Genomic DNA, 24,320 nt, shown 5'->3' with positions numbered 1-24,320 from the left:
ACTGGTACCAGTACCACCTCTAAGAAGTGCCTATCACTCCTCTAACAAAAAAAGACATTTGTTGAAGTATATCTAGCAGAGGAGGTAAAAAATGGGAGTTAAACGATGTGGTTTGACTTGTAATCTCCAGTCTTCCCTTACCCACCCAGGAAGTGGTTTGTTAGGTTACTCCAGGCAAAAGGCTTGAGTTACTCCCCTTGCAGGATGGGAATGGGAAGGGGTCATCCCCAGTTTTTCTGGAGATTTAGGGGAAATACTTTCTCTACAGAGAAAAACTGAAGATGTGAATTTGTAAAGTGGGCGGTAAGTGTTTGGTCATCGGTCAAGGCTTCATGGTATACGTGGGCCATCCAGTTGCTGGAGGCCATGTACAATCTCTCCAGTCCTAGATACAGAATATCATGGCTTGGCATCTCTCCAAGACCCAGAACCAGGTTGGAGCCTTCTTCGTCCTCAATGGATTTTACAGTAGATTTTTTTGTTGCCCGTTTGACAGTGTTGACTTCTAAGAAGTAGCTTAAAAGGTGATCTGGATAGTGTCAAGAAGATTTTGGCACCATGAAGGAAGCTATATGTTTGGCACCAATGATCAAGGAACCTAAATTCTCAAAAAGGTTCCTTGTGCAGATGCTTCTAAGCATGGGATTGGAGATATTTTGTCACAGTTTAATGATGAGGGTCTGGACCAACCTGTAGCTTTCATCAGCAGGAGGCTACTGCCCAAAAAACAAACATTGAGTGCAATTGAGAGGGAGGCATTTGAAGTGGTGTGGGCACAGATGAAATCAAGACCATGCCTGTTTGACCCTCATTTCTTGGTTCAGACAGACCACACTTCTCCTCATATGGATAATTCAAAAGCTGGGTCAGAATACTAAACTATTGATGTGGTCTATCTACCTAAAGATAATAGACTTTCTGGTAGAACATCGATCTTGGACTGACCACTTTGATACTGATGTTCTTTCCAACTTTTCCCGCTTTAGCCAAGAAAAATCCCATGAGGGTCGATAGTTCTCACCACCTTCTTCTAGGGATGACCTATATTGAAATTGGACATCTTTTGTGTGATATTCCCCAGATTGTTTGCCTTGACTGTTTTAGTTGGCCTTAGAACATTTAGTTTCTTACCCCTACTAACCAGTGGTAAGGTGGTGTGCCCCCCCATTAAATATGATGAAACTGGTAAACACCAAATATCATATGTTGTTTACCTATAAGTCCATTGTATCTGGTTCAAAGTGTACCCATGGCTTAAAAATTAAATGTAACTAGTGAACTGCTGCACCCATTGTGCCACCCACTGCAGTGACACAGCAAACCTGCACCCACCTTGCTTTGCAGTTTTAAAACTATCTTTTAGACATTCCAAAATAAACACTTTTGACAGGCCTAACCCTTTGTTTTAAATATTAAAAGGTCAGTCCTAAGGTAGGCCATAGTGTCCATGAGGCAGGGTGCATGGCATTTAGAGGCATGACATGTAAAACTTTAAAGTGCACATATCCTGGAAGTGGAAAAACCTAGTCGATATTTTCCCCAAAGCAAGGCTGGCTGTCTCCATAAGGAAACAGTGGATTACAATATTACACTTAGTAATGCTAAATCTGGGTTTGTAGCAGCTAGGGAAATATTTCAAGGACTATTTCTAAGGTAACAGTATTTACAATGTGGTCGGAACCATGCATGCCATTACCACGCAGGCGTTACAACATATGAGGCTTTACCATGCAAATATTTACCACGACTATGCCTCAATGCATGTCTTTACCATGAAAATCAAAGCACTTGCAGGTAAGTGAATTACATATATATATATATTCACTGAAAAAAACATAGGTTTCAGGGGCGTTATAGTTAGCTGGACGTTTCACTCATACAAAACCATTGAAATTCCTCCGTTATAGCTAGTTCAGCTAAATATAACTCGCGCGCCCGCAATGCACTGCTGATGACGTCACATATTACATCACTCATGACATGGTCAGAGACATCACTCATGACATCACTGATGACATCTCAAATGACATCACTGATAACGTCACTGATGACATCGTCCTTGTGAAAGAGTGGCAGACCTCCTCTCCCCCTAATATAACCTTTGATACACACATTCAAAAATAGAACCTAACATTTTCTTAATGCTAATTTCTAACTATGCCTACAGAGATAGGACATGTGAAGAAAGAAGAAATCACGCACAAAAAGAAAAAAAAGAAATGCAGAAAGAAGCAACAGAAGTCCTCAAAGACGAAGAAAAGTGCAGCAAGAAGGATAACGTGCAGAAAGAACATACAGAAGAGCAGAAAGGAGCCTTGTTGCAAAATCATCCTGTACCCTCAACTTTTTCAGACGGATACTGGTGGTAACTGAGTCTGACTAACCAGTCCTAGAGCCAGTGCTATGTTAAAAGACACTCAGAATACAGTGAAAACACCTACATACACTAGGGAACACTATGCGTTGGGATCCCCCTGTGATTAGCATGACCTCCTCTGTAAGCCCCTGGTATATAATAGGACAGGGGATTAAAACTACCTCTTAAAACGTGCCACAGGGAGTGTTTGCACATGTCACTTCAGGCCCCGTCCCCTCCCTTCCCCACTGTGTAAACACACCCTGTGTCCATTTTAAGTTGGGAGATTAAGTCCCCTTGAATCCTGAGGGTCCCTAGGGTCCAACTAGACCACTAGAGCTGCGTTGCTGAGAGATGTCAAAAGGGGCACGGCCTAGACCACCTCTCTGCAACGCAGAGCAGTGGCGCTTACTGGAAGCACCTGGTGGGCTAGTTGGCCCCCAGGATCCCTCAGGATTGAAGGGGAATTATTTCCCCAACTTAAAACGCACCACTGGGCTTGTTTGCACATGTTAACTCAGGCCCCGTCTCCTCCCTTCACCACTGTGTAAACACGCCCTGTGGCCGTTTTTAGTTGAGAGATTAAGTTCATTTGAATCCTGAGGGTCCCTCGGGTCTAACTAGCCCACTAGGTACCTCCAGTAAGTGCCACAGAGCTGCGTTGCAGAGAGGTGTAAAAAGTGGCACGGCCTGGACCACCTCTGTGCAACGCAGCTCAGTGGCGCTTACTGGAAGCACCTGGTGGGCTAGTTAGCCCCCAGGGGCCCTCAGGATTGAAGGGGAATTATCTTCCCAACTTAAAATGCGCCACAGGGCGTGTTTGCAACGTCACCTCAGGCCCCGTCCCCTCCCTTCCCCACTGTGTAAACACGCCCTGTGGCCATTTTTTAAGTTGGGAGATTAAGTCCCCTTGAATCCTGAGGGTCCCTAGGGGCAAAATAGCCCACTAGGTACGTCCAGTAAGCACCATTGCAGAGAGGTGTAAAAAGGGGCACAGCCTGCACCACTTCTCTGCAACGCAGAGCAGTGGCGCTTACTGGAAGCACCTGGTGGGCTAGTTGGCCCCCAGGATCCCTCAGGATTGAAAGTGAATTATTTCCCCAACTTAAAACGCGCCACAGGGCGTGTTTGCAACGTCACCTCAGGCCCCGTCCCCTCCCTTCACCACTGTGTAAACGCGCCCTGTGGCCGTTCTAAATTGAGAGATTAAGTCCCCTTGAATCCTAAGGGTCCCTAGGGTCAAACTAGCCCACTAGGTACCTCCAGTAAGCGCCACAGAGCTGCGTTGCATAGAGGTGTAAAAAGGGGCATGGCCTCAGAACACCTGTCTGCAACGCAGCTCCCTGGCACATACTGGAGATACCTGTTGGGCTAGTTGGCCCTCAGGAACCCTCAGTATTGAAGGGGAATTAATTCCCCAACTTACAACTGGCCAGGGGGTGCATTTGCAGAGTGCTGCAAGGAGGTGGCGTGGCCTCCGGCGCGATGCCGGTCTTTTATTTATTTTATTTTTTTAAGAAGGAGGGCTGTGTGACCCCCCTTCTTTTTCTAATTTTTGGCCCTGGGGATCCCATCCCTCAGGGCCCGCACCCTAATTTTTTTTGTTGAAAAAAATTAATTTGGCCCCCCTAAGGACTTAATCGGCCCCGTGGACCCCAACCCCCGGGTCATGGCATTTTTTTTTTAATTCTTCAGGAGGGGGCTGCGTTGACCCCCTCCTCAGTCCACTTATGGCCCTGGGGTCCCCATCCCCTGGGGCCGGCCTTTGTTTTTTATTATTTAAAAAAAATATATATTTATAGAAACACCTAGGACATGCTGAACAAACCGTATGTACCTATCACCATGACGATTTGCGTGATATTCATTAAAAGGCGACTATGCATACAATAAATCCACGTGGAATGTATTTACACCGCTAGTGAAGCTCTGACGTGTCTGACGCCCTACCGTGCCTAATCCCGGCACCCCCGCCAGTGGGTACTCTCCAAGTAGACACCCTTGTTGTTTATTTATACAAACATGGGTAGCTATTGACGGGCACATTTAATACACACCCACACCAAGCCATTCAAAGGGGATTTGACAAAAATTTGACCAAACTATGCAAGAAACCCCCCTCACGGTTAATAAAACACACATCCACCGCCGGATGTGTAATACTTTTTATTTTACTCTCTGGAAAGGAGACAAACCTCACTTGAGAGTCACAGCGTGCTCCTGGTTGAGCCCAATGCTGTGTTACACCCACCAGTGCCCGCCGAGTGCCACACAACTCTGTGTTGTATTCCACCAGCTAGTGCGTATGCTATGACCCTCTCTAGCCCATGTGCACTGTAACACCACCCCGTGAATATGTCATGCCACACTTGCCTTCGCACGGGTTATATTGCCTTCCTCGATGCCTATGTTATAGCGCACAGCGCTATGACATACATATAACAGTCTGGGATCCATATCTTTGTCACAGTGCATATGCAACGTTAGACTCCCCAGCACATATTTTATATTACAACTTTAGAGACTAGTTAGGTTACACAACACTGCCCTGTGCATATTACACTCCAAATGCATATTGCATAGCACGCTCTTGTGCCTGTGCTATCTCGCGCTCTCCAATGAATCTGTCATTGCCCACAATGTATTGCATATTATATTTCACGCCCCGGTTCATCTTATATCACATTTTTTGGTGCATAGTTTATACCATATACTATATCTAGTTTTCATTTTTAATCGTGCTCTCAGGGCTATGTTCTATATAACACTGCGTCCACCTACCCTTTTCACGGGCATTACATTTTGCGATGGGGTGGAGGGTCAGGGGGTGTTTCTGCCAAGTGAGACCGGAGCCACAGTCACAAACATCCTCTTCTTCCTGAATAAAAGTGAGATTATGCTGCATACTTGTTCATATTTTAAGTAGTTTGCATAGACACACATTTAAAAATAAATAAAGTTCCTAATACCCACTTTCTCAGAACAGTTAGCTTGCTGCCCCATCCACTTCCTCCATATCTTCTGTTGTCTGAATCCATGGACTAGCCTCTTCCCTCCTGTCATGCATGGTCTGATGTGCTGCCACTGCCCTCTATTTAGCATGATGTACCAGTCCACTCCTCCTTCCCTCCATTGCCCAATTCTATGGCCCATCATTGACCTCCTGCTTAGCCTCTGTGCTTAGCTTGCTGCCCCTATTCTTCTTCCCCCTGCCCTCCGATGTCTTTGTGCATGCCCCTGCTCCATCCTTTTTGCCCACCATGTTCCATGGACCTGCCACTCCTATCTACTCTGAGTGTTCTGTTGAGCTGCCACTCCCCTCCCACCTGCTTAGCATTGTCAGATGACTGTTACCTGTCCATGCTACCTCCACCCTACCTGTCCACATGCCATGCCCCTATCCCCTTCCTCCTGTCCTCCATGGTCCATTTTACTGCCACACCCTTCTGTCCTCCTTGGTCTGTTGTGCTGTAACTGCTCCTCCTGGTTGCCCCGCGCAGTCTGTTGTGAGGCCCCTTCCACTGAACTCTCTTGTCTGTGCCCAGGTCCTGACCCTTCCTTCTATCCTCCATGGTCCTTTGTGCATGCCCCTGCACCCTCCTTCTTGCCCATCATAGCCATTGTGCTGCCACTAACCCACCCGCTTGCCATGCATGGTCTTCTGTGCTGCCATGGCCCCTCCCACCTTCCCTGTGTAGTCAGCTAGCTGCCCCTAACCCCCTCCCACCTTCCCTCCATGGTCTGTGTGTATGCCATCATAGTCTCACTGTTGATCTCCATGGTGTGTCTTGTTTCTAGTGCCCATTCTGCCTGACCTCCATGGTCATCTTGCTGCTCCTGCCCTGCCCCCTTGCCCCCAGCCCTCTGTTTCCATGTGCAGACCCCTATTCCCTCCCTCCTGGCTTGTCTGTTCCATAGTAATGCCCCTGATCTGTCCCTCCTTCCCTTTAGGGTCTGTTATGCTGCAGCTTTCTCTCCTGTCTGTCCATTATGGTCAGCTAGCTATCATTGCCTCTTTCCCCTCTGTTCTCTGCTGTCCATGTGCATGGTCCTGTCCCCTCCCTATTGCTTTATATGGGTTGTTGTGCTGCACTCCCATCCCGCATGCCCTGTGTGGTGTATTGTGCTGCTGCAAACCCTGATGCCTGCCCTGTAGGGTCAGTTTGGTGCACCTCTCCATGTCCCTCCTGTCCTCTGTTATCCGAGTCCATGTCCCTACCCCAATTCCTCCTGCCTACCATGATCCAATTTACCATACTTGCGAACATTTTGAACTTGGTAAGAGGGAGATTTTGAAAAAAAACTGGGGTATTGATTTTCCCCTTTGAGTTACATTGAAAAAGAGGAGATTGTAGACAGGAGACAGATCAAATAAAGCCCATTTGAGCTTAAAAACATTGGACGTTTCCTGGCTGAAAAGGGTCTGTTGGCATGTATGGTTGTTCTACCACTGCCTCTTCCTTCTGCCCACAATGGTCTATTATATTGCCACAGCCGCTCTTGCCAGTCCTGTATTGTTGGTTTCTTGCCCCTGCCCCCCTTTCCACTACCCTCCATAGTCTGTTGTGCTTCCACTGCCCTTCCTGCCTGCCCAGTGTGGTCAAATTGTTGCCTCTGCACTCTCCTACCTGCCTTCAATTTTCAGAGTTCTTGCCCCTGGACTCTGCCACTCAACAGTATCCCAATGAACAACTAGATTGCTAACATTATATATTTATTACAAAAGTGTGGAACGCCTGACATAATCTTGATGTAATCAAAACTGTTGTGAGATGGATGAAGCCACGCCCTATTTACAACACTAAGTTAGCATAACCGAGATCATAGTTAACAAGCAAGCTTGTCGTTTCTGCTGCGCTGCACACAACACTGTTGTTATGTGTTATTCATTTTAGAAATGCTGACTCGACTTTGCCTTACAGGATAACAAATTGTTGTTTCACATTCTTAACCGTGAAATGTGCCCTTGGTCTGTACATCATGCAAAGAACGCGTCTGGGTCACTAGAAGGTACAGAGTGTTGTATTTAGATTTATCGTACCACTTGTTAGACATATCATGCATACAGCTGCCAATATTTGAAGGACAAGTGTCTTTAATATTGCAGAACAGTTTGGTTTTACATTCATTCGAACAAGAAGAGCTGATTCATGCAGTGAGAGCTGATCCTTTGATGTGTTTCTACTAAGTTGATCTATACGGTATGGGGTCCCCCCGGTTAGCCTAAGAGACCTGCTAATAGTCTAATAATAATAATGTATTAGAATATAGTGAAAGGAGTGTGGCCGTATACCACTGTCATTAATAGTATGATTGCTCCTTTCATTCTATATGGTATTATAATAATGCTCATGATTCTGATCTGTATTGTTAGTCTGCTAGTGTTAGCCAAAGTACTGCATCTTAGGACGCGAGGTTTATAAAATAAACTCTTTAAACTTTACCGTGTCTGTATTATTATGTTGTGGACTAATAAATAAGTACGAACAGGTATTTAGGACTCCCACCACTCCTGAGAAATATATAAGTCGCTTGTTCTGGTTTGTCTATACATTGGGACCACCTAGCTAGATCTAGGTTAACGAATGAGATACTAGGCTAGTTGGATCAGGGGTTCTGGGTTCTGAGGGGAGTTTTCTGGTACACCACAATTCTCTGAGGTCCTGGTCTCCTGCGCATAGTTCTGTGCAAAAGCAGAATCCCTGCAACATGGCGCACCTAACGTTTGGTCTTAACGTCTGAGACGCTTTAGTAGTACTGATTTTAGTCCACAAATACCCTCACTCTCGTTTCCGGAAAACTTGAGTGACGATTTAACCTACCTAGGTTTAGACTAAAGGTTCTATCAAGCTTGAAAATTAAAAAGGTTATATTTTTTGAGCCCAAGTGCTACTGAGTAAATCGTTGTTCTTCTTTACGGAGTCCTTATGGCGGTTAATATTCCCGCTCATAGTAGGGTTCCTCTGCGCGCTCATTTGAGGGCGTATGGGGTACCTGATGACGGGATGTCCGTTGTTTTTGTGGTCAGTGCTGATACCACCTACCCGTATCAGTTGTTTTACTCATGGGTGACCTTTGCGGAGGTGGATACAGACGATAATTTGTTCCACGAATATACAGCCTCGGCTGTACCTGCGGCTTATGCCCCATATCGGACTCTGGAAATTCCTATTACTGCCTGGCAGCATACAATTTGGTTTAATGGCGCCCTCCCCCATGAGGTCGTACCGGCGAGAATGGGCCCGTTGTCAATTGCAGGAGCTACATGGCCGGTACTGGCCGGATATACTCCACACCCACGCTACCTGACGGTGGGAGTGGGTGATTTACGAACGCTGCACACGGCCCTGATTACGGTCCATAGGGCTTTAGTGCAGTATGTGTCACGCACTGTTCAGGTGGGAGCACCTGCGGCTGCTGGACACGGGGCGGATCACCATCACGCGGTGGTGATTAGCCCTGTTATGGTTAACGCGATTGTCGGCAAGCGCCCCCTCAGTAAGGATGAATTTCCTTACTGGCTTGCAGAAAAATTTGATCAATTAGAAGCCGTGTTTCCAAACACTACACCTGTGGATAAACACAGGATACTCACCATTACTTTGCCCAAAGACCTGGTCCATGAGCTTGTTGATTGTGACAATTGGGGCAAGATCTTTGCTGCGACATATTTGAAGTGCTACGGCACTCCGTCTATGGCTGTACTACCCTCCGTCATCAAGAAAGTTCAAGAAAGTCATGGTGCGGAGGCAACTATTGAGTTGGGAATGAGGCTGGTCGACAGTTTCGATGTGGTTTGTTCCATGGTAATGGGCAACCTCAAAGGAGATGCCATGCAGTTCCAAGTTGGCAATATGCTGGAGCTTCTGGCTGATGAAGACAAGCCTCGGCAATTCGCAAAAATTATTGCGAAAGCCTACAGGATGGTTGGACGTAGTGCCTTAGGTGTAAAACCCACCATCAAAATTCCAGATGTAGTGCAACAAACTAAGGTGAGTTAGTCTACAAAAGACGAAAAGCCCAACTTTCCTAAACAAAGTTGGCGAGCCAAAAAACAAGAGAAGCAGCAACAGAAACAGGTTTCTCATCCTGCCTCACCAGTTCAGTCGTATAGTGAACGCACTTATGATTTGCGTGATCGTACTCGTATTAAGTCACCTGATAGGTTTCAGGTTTCTGAACAACGCTCTCCTCGTTCTTCACAGGAAACATCGACTTCGCACTCTGGTGGTGGAGATCGTGGAAGAGGAAGGGGCAGTCAAGGTCGAGACCAGCCCCGCCAGACTGACGGTAAAGGCAAGCAAGAAGACGCTGCCAGACCGCGTCCACCGTTTCAGAAAAAGAAAGTTGCTGCTATCTCAGCGAGATATGCCTCAGATGGTCAGGACACAGCTTCGGAACCTGACATGGGCACTAACGCTGCTAGACAGCGCGGCGGAGGTTACAGTAGTGCGGGAAGCATTGCGTCCATTTCTGGAGGCGACAGCAACTGACATATATGTGACAGTTGAAACTGCTGATACTCGCGTAGCCCCCCCAGAAAGATTATTTGAGATAGTCCTTAATATTGAGGGTGACATACAACGCAAAATTAAAGGGGTTTTTTGGGATAATCTTACCACCACATATGATATTCTTTTGGCGGAGAAAGATTGGCCTCCGGCTTTCATTTTGGATGCCCCTAGGGGCGAGGAAGTTATACTTCCTTCCTTTTGGCACGTAGTGCCCAAGGAGGAGTCTACTAGGTTGGCCGGGGAGTGGGCGCAGGTGCTTGCGCCTGCGTTATATCGTAATCAGGTTGGCTGGGATAAATGTTCTCCCAATCACGAGATTCCATTGCGATCCGATCCCCAGCCTCAACCCCAATATCCCATGCGTCGCGAGGCTAGACCTCACGTCGCGTCAATCCTTGAACAATTGGAATATCAAGGAGTAATTGAGACATGTGTGTCACCCATGAATAATCCTTTATTCACTGTAACGAAGCCTGATGGATCGTACCGCCTAGTTTTGGATTACCGGCATTTAAACTCACATTGCCGGACGTGTGCGGTACAAAATACTCATAGTTCGGCTCTCGTAGATAGTCTTGTGAGAAAACGTTTCAAAACTACGCTTGAGTTATCCAATGGCTTTTATTGCCATAATCTGGCCCCTCTTAGTTATGAGTGGACAGCATTCACCTCGGGTGGCAAACAAAATTTGTTCAAGAGGCTCCCGATGGGCTATAAAACAGCCCTGGCGTTTTTGCCGCTCGCGTGGTCTCTCTCTTAGAGATGGTAGACCCGGAGGCATACTCGTATGTCGACGACATCTATCTGACAGACGACGAGTTGCTTCCACACCTTGCTCGTGTGGATAACATAGTGACTATGTTTGCAGACTTCGGTTACAAGTTTAACTTTAAGAAGTCGCACATTGCTGAATTTACAGTGTTGTTCTTGGGGTACGAACTCAATAATGAAGGTCGAGGCTTGGCACCGCAGTTCCTTGAGAAATGCGCAAACCTTCGTATCCCTACGACACTGAAAAAACTACAATCCTTGCTGGGTTTTCTGAATTTCGGCCGATCCTACATTCCTGATTATGCCCAGCGTATCAAGACACTTTATGCCTTGATACAACCAACTTATACCAGATCTTGCTGGTTGCCAGAGCACTCGTTGGCATTGTATACTTTGCAAACTGATCTTCTTACAGCTAAATATCTAAAAACTCGTGACAACCACACCAACCTGGTCATTAGAATTGTTCCAGGCGCGGAAGGTTTCACATACTTAACGTTCAATGAGGGTGACACAGTCCCCATTGCTTACAAATCTCATCTGTACACTTCGGCTGAGCTGCGATTTTCCACTGTTGAAAAAGTCTTGACAGCAGTTCAGATGGCGATCCTGAAAAAATGAGCGCTATCACAAGGAAAACGCATGCTGGTGGTAACACCGTTTCCTGCTCTTGAAGCAGTCACTAAAGCTAGTGTTCCAAATTCCAAGGCTTTGCATCCGAGGTGGATACAATGGGCGACCTCCTTAGCTTCGCCTGACGTCGAATACATCTTTGACGCGGCGTTGCAGACTCAAGAGAGTTTGGAGTATGAATTCGTTCATCCTGCTCCGCAGTCATTGCGCCCCATCGAGGAATACCATTGTGTCATATACACTGACGGGTCGGCGCAACCCGCTACTGGATCAAGGCACGCTTATTCAGCGGCTTGTGCAATTGTAGTCGGTACTTTCGTGAATGGAGAGTTCAAATCTGATGCAGTGCATACGCAGTCATTGGGTGATTGTACCGCGCAACTGGCGGAGCTTCGTGCTCTGGTGCTTGCACTTGAGTTTGCTGATCACAGAGTCACTACTCTTATAGTGAGTGACTCTTACTACTGTGTTCAATCTTACAACGACAATATACTTTTTTGGATTATGAATGGTTTTTGTGACTCCAAAGGTTGCTCAGTCAAGCATAAAACAATTTGGGCTCGAGTGTCAGAACTCAAAGGGAGTTTGCCACTTGTGGATGTAATTCACACTCTTGGTCACCAACGAGTTGGTGTCCATGCTGTCGGTAACAGTTTGGCTGACGAGGCAGCTAAAACAGCAGTGGCAACATATTTAGTAGCAGCAGTTACAAGATCAAAATCAAAGATAGATGCAGACATCTTAGCAGCTATTGCGGCATCAGAGACAGGGACAAACTTCCCTAGAGGTTTCCCTTCTCGATACCATTATCACTTAAGTCCTGATAAAGTCCCATTAGTGAGGATTAACGACGTTGGTGATAGATTGATTCCCAACGCGGATTGCAGACCAAATCTGATAACAGCTGCCCACGAAGGTGTTGCGTCTGCGCATGCTGGAGTGTCAGCGACTGTCTCTCTTTTGCAGCAACGTTACTGGTGGTACGGTTTGTATAAACAAGCGCGGGCTTATGTACTTAATTGTGACATTTGCCAGCAGATCAAACCTTCTTCTGCTGCGCGTCCACCTCCGACGCAGCTGCATTTATCTAATCAACCACTAGCGTGTGTTTATTTAGATCACTGCGGTCCTTTTACCTCTGATACTGCGTACAAGTACATCTTGGTTGCAGTAGACTCGTGCACACGTTTTCTGTGGGTGTGGCCACAAAGGAGTGCTGATGCCAGGACTGTCATCAAAGCATTGCGTGTCTTTATAGGGAGTTTTGCGTGTGGTACCCTTCACTCTGATCAGGGCCCGGCGTTCGCCTCTAAGGCTTACAAAGAGGCAATGAGAAGTTTGGGGGTCCAAGTCTATTAGACCTGTCAGCCCTTTGGGTGGTCCCTCCTCATCATTATTTATTTTGTCCCACTTTTGCCTCAAACCCTGTTAGTATTTTTCCTTTTTGGGAACCACCAGACTTTTTCGTATTGATGCAGATTCAGGGAGCCATTTTATCTACCCCTGGAACTTCTGTCTGAGGGCCTGGAGCACAAAATGGTGGCCACCTGTGACATCATCAGAACCCACTGGAACCTACCAGCACCTTCCAGAACATTCCAGAACCCTGTGACAGTTGGAGGCGGTTTGGAATGTTGAGAAGCTAAAGCCAGAGTTGACAGTTGGAGCTGGCAGTTGGCACCTGACTGGTGAAGAGAGAGGAGCAGAAACCTGAAGGAGGAAGGAGTGAGGCAGCAGGGGTGGAAACTTGTGCCTGGAGTGCGGTCCATAAACCCACCCTTGATACTAGTCCCTACTGACTGAGCCCAGCCTGGAGCCCTGTGTGGGACAAAGCAAGAAAAACCATCTTAAGGACCTGGACGGCAGGAACAGGCCTTAGAAGTAAAGAAAAGCAAGAATCTGACCTGTTTATTGGTTTCCCTGGAGTCCGACGTCGAGAAGCCTGAGACCTGGAGCCCGAGGTGGAGAAGCGGCGCTGACTGGAAAGCAGACGTCGTACCCGGAGCCGCCAGAGGTCGAGAGAGGGCGCCGATGGAGGTCGTGAGGAGTACAAGAGGTCGAGGAGGAAGTCACCCGAGGTCGAGTGAGCGGCGTCGACGGGGGAGTGAAGTCCGCCCTCCGGAGTCGCCGGAGACCGAGGTGAAGCGTGCCGGAGGTCGGGAGTGGAGATCGCACTCCGGAGTCGCCGGAACCTGAAGAGAATCGTGCCGGAGGTCGGGAGTGGAGGTCACACTCCGGAGTCGCCGGAACCTGAAGAGAATCGTGCCGGAGGTCGGGAGTGGAGGTCGCACTCCGGAGCCGGCGGAAGTCGACATCGAGCCAAGACAGCCCGACGTCATCGAATCGGAGGTCGACATCGAGCAGAGGCCGCCGACATCGAACCGGAGCTGCCCAAAGTCGACATCGAGCCAAGACAGCCCGACGTCATCGAATCGGAGATCGACATCGAGCCGAGGCCGCCGACATCGAACCGGAACCGCCTACCGGCGTCGTGAAGAACTGACATTGTGCCGAGGCCGCCGACATCGAACCGGAACCGCCTCACGGCGTCGACACGACTCCAGCGGCGTCGGAGCTTCATAAAAAGGGCAGTAAGTGGAATAGAGGGCGCCTAAGGCCCTGTGGAGCTCTAAGAGACCATCCTAAGGGATAAAGAGGTGTTAGAACCAGCCTGGAAGTGCCAGGGGTGGACTGAGACTGATACAGTGACCTGTGTGAGGGGTGGTGTAGTTTGGGAGAGCCAGATTCCTAGATTACCCTTGATCTACCTCAGTTTTAGCCTCAGCCTTACCCAAGCTAGGTGAGACACCCTCAGGCCATCCACCTAACCACAAGCTGTGACTGGGCCAAATCAGCCCATAGTATTTTAAATGTGATCTGATTTTACAAATGTCATTGTTGGCTGGTATTATTTATTGAGGGTACTGTATTTATTGTATTTATCTAAATTATTCCTGTAATGTATTTATTGTCCTGAGCTAACTTATTCCTGCACAGTATTTATTCCCTCACAGTATTTATTTGACCTGAACCTATTTATTGCACCTGTAAAGTGTTACTATTTATTTGACCTGCACTTTTTAAGGAGAAGCCTTGTGTTCTGTGATTGTATTATTATTTATTTAATCAGCAACTAAGAGAAAAGAATATAAACACAGAGATATTTTCATAATTTTTGAGGTGTAGTGTCGTTTTTGGAACGGATGCACGCATGGTTATTGTATGGGTATTGCGTATGCTTAACACGGTGCCTGACCCCTGACCACTCGAGCCAAGCTACCACTGTGTATGTCTGGAAAGACCCCATTACCACCACCCTTTCCTGTGTGGGAGTGGGGTTTTTCTAACATAATTGGTGTTCAGCGGCGGGATTGAGCTGTGCCTACGCATACTCGACAATAACTGTGGGTAGTCCATAGGCCTACACCTGGAGTTTTCTCAAAGCGGCCTTCCTAATTGTGAGTTTTTGTTTTTCCAAATTTACTCTGGTGGTGGGAGGAGGTATTATATAAGGTACCCCCCTGCATAGCTTCTGCAAATAACTGTCCTCTGACCTGAGTGGGCAAAATGGAGTTTGTGCTAGAAGACCTAGAAACGTACACTGTGGCCCAACTCAGGGAGTTTTGTCAGCGGGAGGGGGTGTATTGTCCCCCAGGAGCAAAGAAGGGTGCACTCCAAACCAGCTTAAGGGCTTGGGGGGAGGCACGACGGGAAAGCAAGGCTGAGGAGGAGGACAGGGATAGAGAGCCCGACAGTGAGGGAGCTGGTTTGTACCAACCTGAGGTGGGGAACCTAGTAGCGGGGCCCAGAACCATTTCCAGGAAGGGCAGCACTGTTTCTAGCGGTGGCTTATCTGAAGTGGAGTTAACAGACCGGAGGGAGAAAAGACAGCTCACATGGGACTTAGCAAGGCTGGAGAAAGAGAAGGAGGAACAAAGGATGGCTCATGAGCTAAGGCTGAAAGAGATAGATCTTCAGATCCTACGAGTCGGGGCACACACTGTTCCTAATGGTGGCAGCAAAGACCAAGAAAGAGAGTTCACTAGGGAACCCAAACCCTACCTGCCAAAGGACATAGTAGCTAGCTATGGAGTGGGCGACGATATTGCCAAGTGGCTAGCGGCCTATGAGGTCTCGTTAAGGGCCCATGGGGTTCCAGAGAAGTACTGGGGAGGGGGATTGTACAAGTACATGCCTCCAGCTGGTAGGGATGCATTATTGGCCCTAGAGGAGGATGAGCAGACCCACTACCCCACCATGAAGGTGGCGCTCATAAGAAAGTTTGGACTAACACCCGAAATGTATAGACAGAAGTTCCGGGGTAGTCACAAACTGGGCACACAGAATTGGGTGGACTTCCTGGACTATGCAAAGAAGGCACTAGAGGGTTGGATTCAGGGCAGTGAAGTGAGGAACTACGAGGGGTTGTTTGATTTAGTACTGAAGGAACACCTGCTCGAAAAATGTTTCCCTGAACTGCGTCAACACCTGGTGGATAGCAAGCTGACCAATCCCCGGAAGCTTGCTGAAGAGGCGGACATTTGGGCTAGTACCCGGGTGTCCACAAGGGGGACTGGAGGGGATACTCAAAAGGCCGGACAGGGCGCCCCCCAGAAGAAAGAGGGAGGGGAAAAGAAAAAGGAGTTCTGCAAAGGCCCCCAAAATAACTTCCAAGGGAAGGGAACAGGACTCACCCCTAGGGCTAACCCACCCAGAAACCCTAATCCTGGCCAGAGTCAGCAGCCAAGGGTTGTCCATTGCTACGAGTGCGGTGGCGTTGGACACTATAAGGGAGATGCGAAGTGCCCGAAACGACCACCCCCTCCCATTGGAGGAAAGACCCCCGGAGTAGCTAGTCCAGTGCTCGGGGAGGAGATGCCCTTAACTAAGGGAAGGGAGTGGGCGGGTGTCACTTTAGTGTCCCTGGGAGAACGGGAGATGGTTCCTAAGATCCAGGTGCCCGCAAATACCGTAAAGTATGGGCAGTGGGTCACCATCAACGGCCAAAGAGGGGAGGCTCTGAGAGACACAGGAGCCAGTATGACTATGGTACGTAGCCAACCTGTGTCTCCAGAGCAGGTAATTCCCGATGTACTCCACCCAGCCGCGATGGCTGACGGCAGAACAGGCCACTATCCGGTGGCCGAGGTTCCCTTTGAATGGGGGGGTTGCAGGTTCACTTCGAGTTGCCGTAAGCCCTGCCGTGCCAGTTGATTGTCTGCTGGGGAATGACATGGAGCACAATGCTTGGAAGGAGGTGGAATACCGGACTCATACTGAGATGCTGGGTACACCTGACTGGGCCTGTGTGAGCACAAGGTCCGTGACTACCCGGAGAGGGAGTTCGTTTTGGCTGGAGCCTGGAACAAAGGCCCAGCCAGCTGCCCGTCAAGGGAAGAACCGAGGACAGGAGGAGCCTGCCTCGGCGTCCACACCCCGTAGGACGGATAGGCCACCGGAGGTGGTGGACCAGGAGTCTGCGGTGGGGGATGTTACCAAACTGGAGGACCTACCCATCCCGGCCGAGTGGCACGTGGAGGGAGGCCCGACCAGGGAGGAATTCTGCCAGGGCCAGAGGGAGTGCCCTACCCTTGAGGGGCTGAGGCGTCAGGCCGCAGCCCAGGCAGCAGGGAACGTTGAAGGGAACTACAGTGTTTACTGGAAGGATGGCCTCCTCTACAGTGAACCCAAGGCACCCCTACATGGATCCTCACGAGCCTTGGTAGTCCCTCAACGTTATCGAGCCTTCCTTCTGGAGTTGGCTCACGAGATCCCCTTGGCAGGACACCTGGGGCAAGACAAGACCTTCGCCCGTCTTGTCCCACACTTTTATTGGCCTCAAATGAAAGTGTCGTCCGATACCTACTGCCGGACATGTGTGTCTTGCCAAGCCAGTGGGAAAACAGGGGTGAAGCTAAAAGCTCCCCTGAAACCACTTCCTGTCGTTAGCACCCCCTTTGAAAGGGTGGGCATCGACATTGTGGGTCCGTTAGATCCACCTACTACAGCTGGTCACAGGTTTATCCTGGTTCTGGTGGATCATGCCACGCGGTACCCAGAGGCAATACCTCTGAGGACCATTACAGCACCTGTTGTGGGTAGGGCCCTGATGGGAATCTTTACCCGAGTGGGTTTTCCCAAGGAAGTTGTGTCCGACAGGGGGACCAACTTCATGTCAGCGTACATGCGGGCCATGTGGAAGGAGTGTGGAGTGACCTACCGGTTCACAACTCCTTACCACCCCCAGACCAATGGTCTGGTGGAGAGGTTTAACAAAACCCTGAAAGGCATGATCAGAAGTCTGCCTGAAAGCCTGCGGAGGAAATGGGACGTCCTCCTACCCTGTCTACTCTTTTCTTACAGGGAAGTGCCACAGAAGGGAGTGGGCTTCAGCCCCTTCGAGCTTTTGTATGGGCACCCTGTATGTGGACCTCTCAACCTGGTGAGAGACGGATGGGAAAGAACTCCCAGAAAGCTTCCCCAGGATGTGGTGAGCTACATGCTGGCCTTCCGGAGCCAAATGGCTAAGTTGTGGAAGCAAGCTTCTGACAACTTGGAAGCCAGCCAAGCAGTAATGAAGGCGTGGTATGACCACAACGCTCACCCGGTGGAGTTGGAGCCTGGCCAGAAGGTGTGGGTGATAGAACCAGGAGAGCTTAGCGCCCTCCAGGATCGCTGGTCAGGACCCTTTGAGGTGCTGGAGAAGAAGGGTAAGGCTACCTACTTGGTGGATCTTAAGACCCCTCGTCAGCCCCTACGGGTGCTGCACGCCAACCGCCTCAAACCCCACCACGAGAGGCCCGAAGTCATCTTGATGATGGTGACTGACGGAGCAGAGGACGCGGAAAGCGAGCCTCTCCCCGATTTGTTTGCGTCTCAAGAGAAGGATGGGTCGGTGGAGGAAGTGATTCTCTCCCCATCTCTAACTCCTGAACAGCAGGAGGACTGCCGCCAGGTCCTGGGACAGTACTCTTCGTTATTCTCCCTTGTTCCGGGTAGGGCTCACCTGTGCGTCCATGACGTGGACACAGGAGACAGCCCACCTGTGAAGTCCAAGATCTACCGGATGTCAGACAAGGTGAAGGGCAGCATTAACGGTGAAGTCACTAAGATGCTGGAGCTAGGAGTGATCGAACCTTCTAGCAGCCCCTGGTCCAGTCCGGTGGTACTAGTACCGAAAGCTGCACCACCGGGTGGCCAACCGGAACTGAGGTTCTGTGTGGACTACCGGGGACTGAATTCAGTAACCCAAACTGATGCTCATCCGATCCCTAGGGCGGATGAATTGATTGACCGGCTGGGAGCTGCCCAATATCTAAGTACCTTTGACCTTTCTTCTGGGTACTGGCAGATCTCTTTGACTGATGGAGCAAGGGAAAGGTCAGCCTTCTCCACGCCCAAGGGCCACTACCAGTTCTGTGTGATGCCCTTTGGGCTCAAGAACGCACCTGCCACGTTTCAGCGCCTGGTAAACCAGATCCTCACCGGAATGGAGAGTTTCTCTGCTGCTTATCTGGATGACATAGCCGTCTTCAGTAACAGCTGGGAGGATCACTTGCGTCACCTGCAAGCTGTTCTCCAGGCCCTGAGACAAGCTGGATTGACGATCAAGGCCAGCAAGTGCCAGATCGGGCAGGGGTCGGTAGTGTACCTTGGACACTTGGTGGGTAGGGGAGCGGTGCAACCCCTCCAGGCGAAGATCGAGGCCATCATGGCCTGGGAACCCCCCGAGACACAGACTGAGGTCCGAGCTTTTCTGGGCCTCACGGGATACTACCGCCGCTTCGTGAAGGGGTACGGTACCATCGTAGCCCCCCTCACGGAGCTCACGTCCAAGAAACAACCTCGACGGGTAGTCTGGACGGAGGCTTGTCAGCAGGCCTTTGTGAAGCTGAAGCAAGCCATGTGCGAGGCCCCGGTCTTAAGGGCCCTAGACTTTTCCAAGGAGTTCATTGTCCAGACAGATGCATCAGAACATGGCATTGGGGCAGTGTTATCGCAACTCAATGAAGAGGGTCTGGATCAACCCGTGGTCTTCCTATCCCGGACACTACTTCCCAGGGAACAGAAGTGGAGTGCAATAGAGCGTGAAGCCTTTGCAGTGGTATGGCCTCTGAAGAAGTTGCGGCCATACCTGTTTGGCTCGCACTTCCTGGTTCAGACCGACCACAGACCCCTTCGTTGGCTGATGCAGATGAAGGGGGAGAATCCCAAGTTGTTGAGGTGGTCTATTTCCCTACAGGGAATGGACTTTCAGGTGGAACATCGGCCTGGAGTGGACCACGCCAATGCAGACGGTCTCTCAAGGTATTTCCGCCTTAGTGATGAGAACTCCCAAGGGGTTGGGTAGCTCTCCCCACTTTCAGCTGGGGGGGACGCGTGTTAGACCTGTCAGCCCTTTGGGTGGTCCCTCCTCATCATTATTTATTTTGTCCCACTTTTGCCTCAAACCCTGTTAGTATTTTTCCTTTTTGGGAACCACCAGACTTTTTCGTATTGATGCAGATTCAGGGAGCCATTTTATCTACCCCTGGAACTTCTGTCTGAGGGCCTGGAGCACAAAATGGTGGCCACCTGTGACATCATCAGAACCCACTGGAACCTACCAGCACCTTCCAGAACATTCCAGAACCCTGTGACAGTTGGAGGCGGTTTGGAATGTTGAGAAGCTAAAGCCAGAGTTGACAGTTGGAGCTGGCAGTTGGCACCTGACTGGTGAAGAGAGAGGAGCAGAAACCTGAAGGAGGAAGGAGTGAGGCAGCAGGGGTGGAAACTTGTGCCTGGAGTGGGGTCCATAAACCCACCCTTGATACTAGTCCCTACTGACTGAGCCCAGCCTGGAGCCCTGTGTGGGACAAAGCAAGAAAAACCATCTTAAGGACCTGGACAGCAGGAACAGGCCTTAAAAGTAAAGAAAAGCAAGAATCTGACCTGTTTATTGGTTTCCCTGGAGTCCGACGTCGAGAAGCCTGAGACCTGGAGCCCGAGGTGGAGAAGCGGCGCTGACTGGAAAGCAGACGTCGTACCCGGAGCCGCCAGAGGTCGAGAGAGGGCGCCGACGGAGGTCGTGAGGAGTACCAGAGGTCGAGGAGGAAGTCACCCGAGGTCGAGTGAGCGGCGTCGACGGGGGAGTGAAGTTCGCCCTCCGGAGTCGCCGGAGACCGAGGTGAAGCGTGCCGGAGGTCGGGAGTGGAGATCGCACTCCGGAGTCGCCGGAACCTGAAGAGAATCGTGCCGGAGGTCGGGAGTGGAGGTCGCACTCCGGAGTCGCCGGAACCTGAAGAGAATCGTGCCGGAGGTCGGGAGTGGAGGTCGCACTCCGGAGCCGGCGGAAGTCGACATCGAGCCAAGACAGCCCGACGTCATCGAATCAGAGGTCGACATCGAGCCGAGGCCGCCGACATCGAACCGGAGCTGCCCAAAGTCGAAATCGAGCCAAGACAGCCCGACGTCATCGAATCGGAGATCGACATCGAGCCGAGGCCGCCGACATCGAACCAGAACCGCCTACCGGCGTCGTGAAGAACTGACATTGTGCCGAGGCCGCCGACATCGAACCGGAACCGCCTCACTGCGTCGACACGACTCCAGCCGCGTCGGAGCTTCATAAAAAGGGCAGTAAGTGGAATAGAGGGCGCCTAAGGCCCTGTGGAGCTCTAAGAGACCATCCTAAGGGATAAAGAGGTGTTAGAACCAGCCTGGAAGTGCCAGGGGTGGACTGAGACTGATACAGTGACCTGTGTGAGGGGTGGTGTAGTTTGGGAGAGCCAGATTCCTAGATTACCCTTGATCTACCTCAGTTTTAGCCTCAGCCTTACCCAAGCTAGGTGAGACACCCTCAGGCCATCCACCTAACCACAAGCTGTGACTGGGCCAAATCAGCCCATAGTATTTTAAATGTGATCTGATTTTACAAATGTCATTGTTGGCTGGTATTATTTATTGAGGGTACTGTATTTATTGTATTTATCTAAATTATTCCTGTAATGTATTTATTGTCCTGAGCTAACTTATTCCTGCACAGTATTTATTCCCTCACAGTATTTATTTGACCTGAACCTATTTATTGCACCTGTAAAGTGTTACTATTTATTTGACCTGCACTTTTTAAGGAGAAGCCTTGTGTTCTGTGATTGTATTATTATTTATTTAATCAGCAACTAAGAGAAAAGAAGATAAACACAGAGATATTTTCATAATTTTTGAGGTGTAGTGTCGTTTTTGGAACGGATGCACGCATGGTTATTGTATGGGTATTGCGTATGCTTAACACGGTGCCTGACCCCTGACCACTCGAGCCAAGCTACCACTGTGTATGTCTGGAAAGACCCCGTTACCACCACCCTTTCCGGTGTGGGAGTGGGGTTTTTCTAACAAAGTCAAATTTTCGTCTCCATACCGGCCTGAGGGCAATAGTGTTGTGGAGTGGATGAACCGTGACCTAAAGCAATCATTGACAGCCAAGGTGTTAGGTACAGGCCGGAACTGGCTTGCCCACTTGTATGACGTCCAACGTGCACTTAATAATCTCCCTAGAAGGTCTCTGGGTGGGAGGACCCCGTACATGATGCTCTTTGGAGTGAGAATGTTTGTTCCGGACCTTGATGGTCTAGACATGGCGGCGGCTGCCGCTCCTTTTGACCTCGATGACCACTGTGCTGTATTACAGAATCTACAAGAAGCAAGAGACACTCTAGCAAAGGAACACGTGCCCTCTACATCTGAAGAAGCGCTCCTGATTCCGGTGGTCGGCTGGCTGCCTCGAGTTGGTGATCTGGTCCGTGAGAAGGTGGAGAACAAGAAGGAGTTTGGCCCCTCTTATCGTGCACCAGTCCCGGTGCTTGGTGTATTGGGTACACATACAGTTGTTTTACCACCACTTCCTGGTCGCAAAGAAAAAAGGTACATTTCAATTGAAAATGTCAAGCTACACAGGGTGGCTGATTCTCCATAGTATGACACCTTCGGTTTCCTGCCCTTCGATGCTGCGAAACTCTGTTGTGGTGCCACCCTCTATCATCGTGCCTGAGGTTTCCGTTGAGATGATCACAGTTAATGATCCGCCACCTACTGCTGGTGGTTTGCCCGCTGATCCTGAGTATGCTTATCCTACAGAAGTCGCTTTGCCCCTTTTAAATACAACAACACTTACCCAGTCACATTCTTCCTTTGAAACTGAATCATTGACTTCCACTGTCCCTTCCAAAATCTCTATATTTTTTGCCTGGTTCAAGAGACATTTTTTGGTTGCACCTTGGACTTACATCTGGTTGGTGCTGATTTGTATTTTTTTATTCATGACAATTGGCTTTGTGGTAGTGTTTTTTAGACTTATCAATGGACACTACCTGAATGAGCGTTCTACAATTCACTTAATTGATGGAACTTTGGCCCCCCATTCCTCATCACACATCATGAAAAGAGACCAGACATTTGTGAACATCACCGCCAGGCCTGTACGTGATGGGATTGCATGGGATGCAGTGAACTTTCAAATTCATGGTCCCACCGAAGTTATTAATGTGCCAACTGTTTTTCGTGTTTCTATGGGTGATGTAGTTAAACAAAACATCCGCTCAGATGATTGGGATGTACAAGCAATAGAAGCACTGTTTTCTGATTTACAATATTATGCTGCATTTGATGCTGAAGATCTGTATTTAAATACTGCAAACTATGAGGAGCAGTTTTTTTTTCAACATTATGGCACACATTTCCTATATAGAGCAAATACTTTCAGAAATTTTGTAAATTTCACACAATGGGAACATTGTCCTGTCCCTGTGCCTGGCAGCTCTGCCACTTTGTTGAAAAAATTCACATACTTTTCGGATTTTAGTGTGTCAACCCCTGAGTCTTTTTATTTTAAGGTAGCGGTAGAACGCTCTTCTAAAGTCAGACTGACACACACAAAATTGTTGTATTCCAAAGCCTTTATGGAGGAATTGGCTATTGGTTATGACGTATGGAAAGCTACTATTGATCTTAAATCGGTTTGGGGAACTAAACCGTGGCAGGTACAAGGAACAGAGGCTTTGCATCGTGCCTGTCTTATCCCTAACCATATTTTATTTTTAAATTCATCTATTTTTCAGACCACCTGTTTTGGATTGGCTATATCTAAAAAATTAATTTCCTCCTCGATCCCTGATCTGGGTGCTTATCCTGGTTGGGAAAATCACTCAGATCTGTCCCTTACTAGGTTACAGTCGCTTGTTTCCAATGGCACCTTCAATATTTCAACATTGAATCCTGAGGGTTGGTTGGTATGGCAAACAAGCTCAGATTCCTGTCAACGTCGATTTCTGGATTTGACTCCGGGGTATACACAACTTAGGGTTGACCCTCATTTCACATCTTCACACACGGTGACTACCTACTCTGTAGGTAAGTTATGTCAGTCATGGCTGCAACATTCCACGTTAACTTCAGTTAAACTTCATTTGTCACGTTTAAATGAAAAAATAGATTTGAATGATTTCATTAAGGGTCCTTTTAATGGTAGATCTAAACGATGGGCTTATGCTATTTACAATGAAGTTTGGAAGTTGTCGCAAATTGAGGCTGCTTCTAGACTACGTGCTATTGACCAGGCCAATATGGAAAAAGTATTGGCTGTGATAGATAATAGTATTAATACGTTGTCTTCTAGAATTTATACATTAGATAATATTGTTTCTTCTGTCGTAGACATTGTGCAAAATGATGTATCTGTGTTGTATCATGGTCAAAATCAGTTGCGTTCAATTATGCAGTTTGCATGGACATTGCAAACGTTAAAGGCAGGGAAAGTCCCTTGGGATTACATGAATATTTCATTGTTGTTCCTTCCATTTAATTTGACTGAAAAACAGCAGTTCATGTCCATGAAAGATGCTATTTATGCATTGCTGCACATTGAAAAATTGGAACCTTTACCTTTTTCTGTAGCTGAGTTAAATTCAGCCGTGTGGTTAGTTCACGGATTAGTAACTTTACCGTTCAGTTTGTTCAAGTTTAGTTCGTGCACGGAACACTATGCTATCGGCAGATATGAACAACTTGGT

This window comes from Triturus cristatus, chromosome 2_1 (genome assembly GCF_964204655.1).
Source record: "Triturus cristatus chromosome 2_1, aTriCri1.1, whole genome shotgun sequence".
Taxonomy (NCBI): Eukaryota; Metazoa; Chordata; class Amphibia; order Caudata; family Salamandridae; genus Triturus; species Triturus cristatus.
This window is presented reverse-complemented; position numbering follows the sequence as displayed.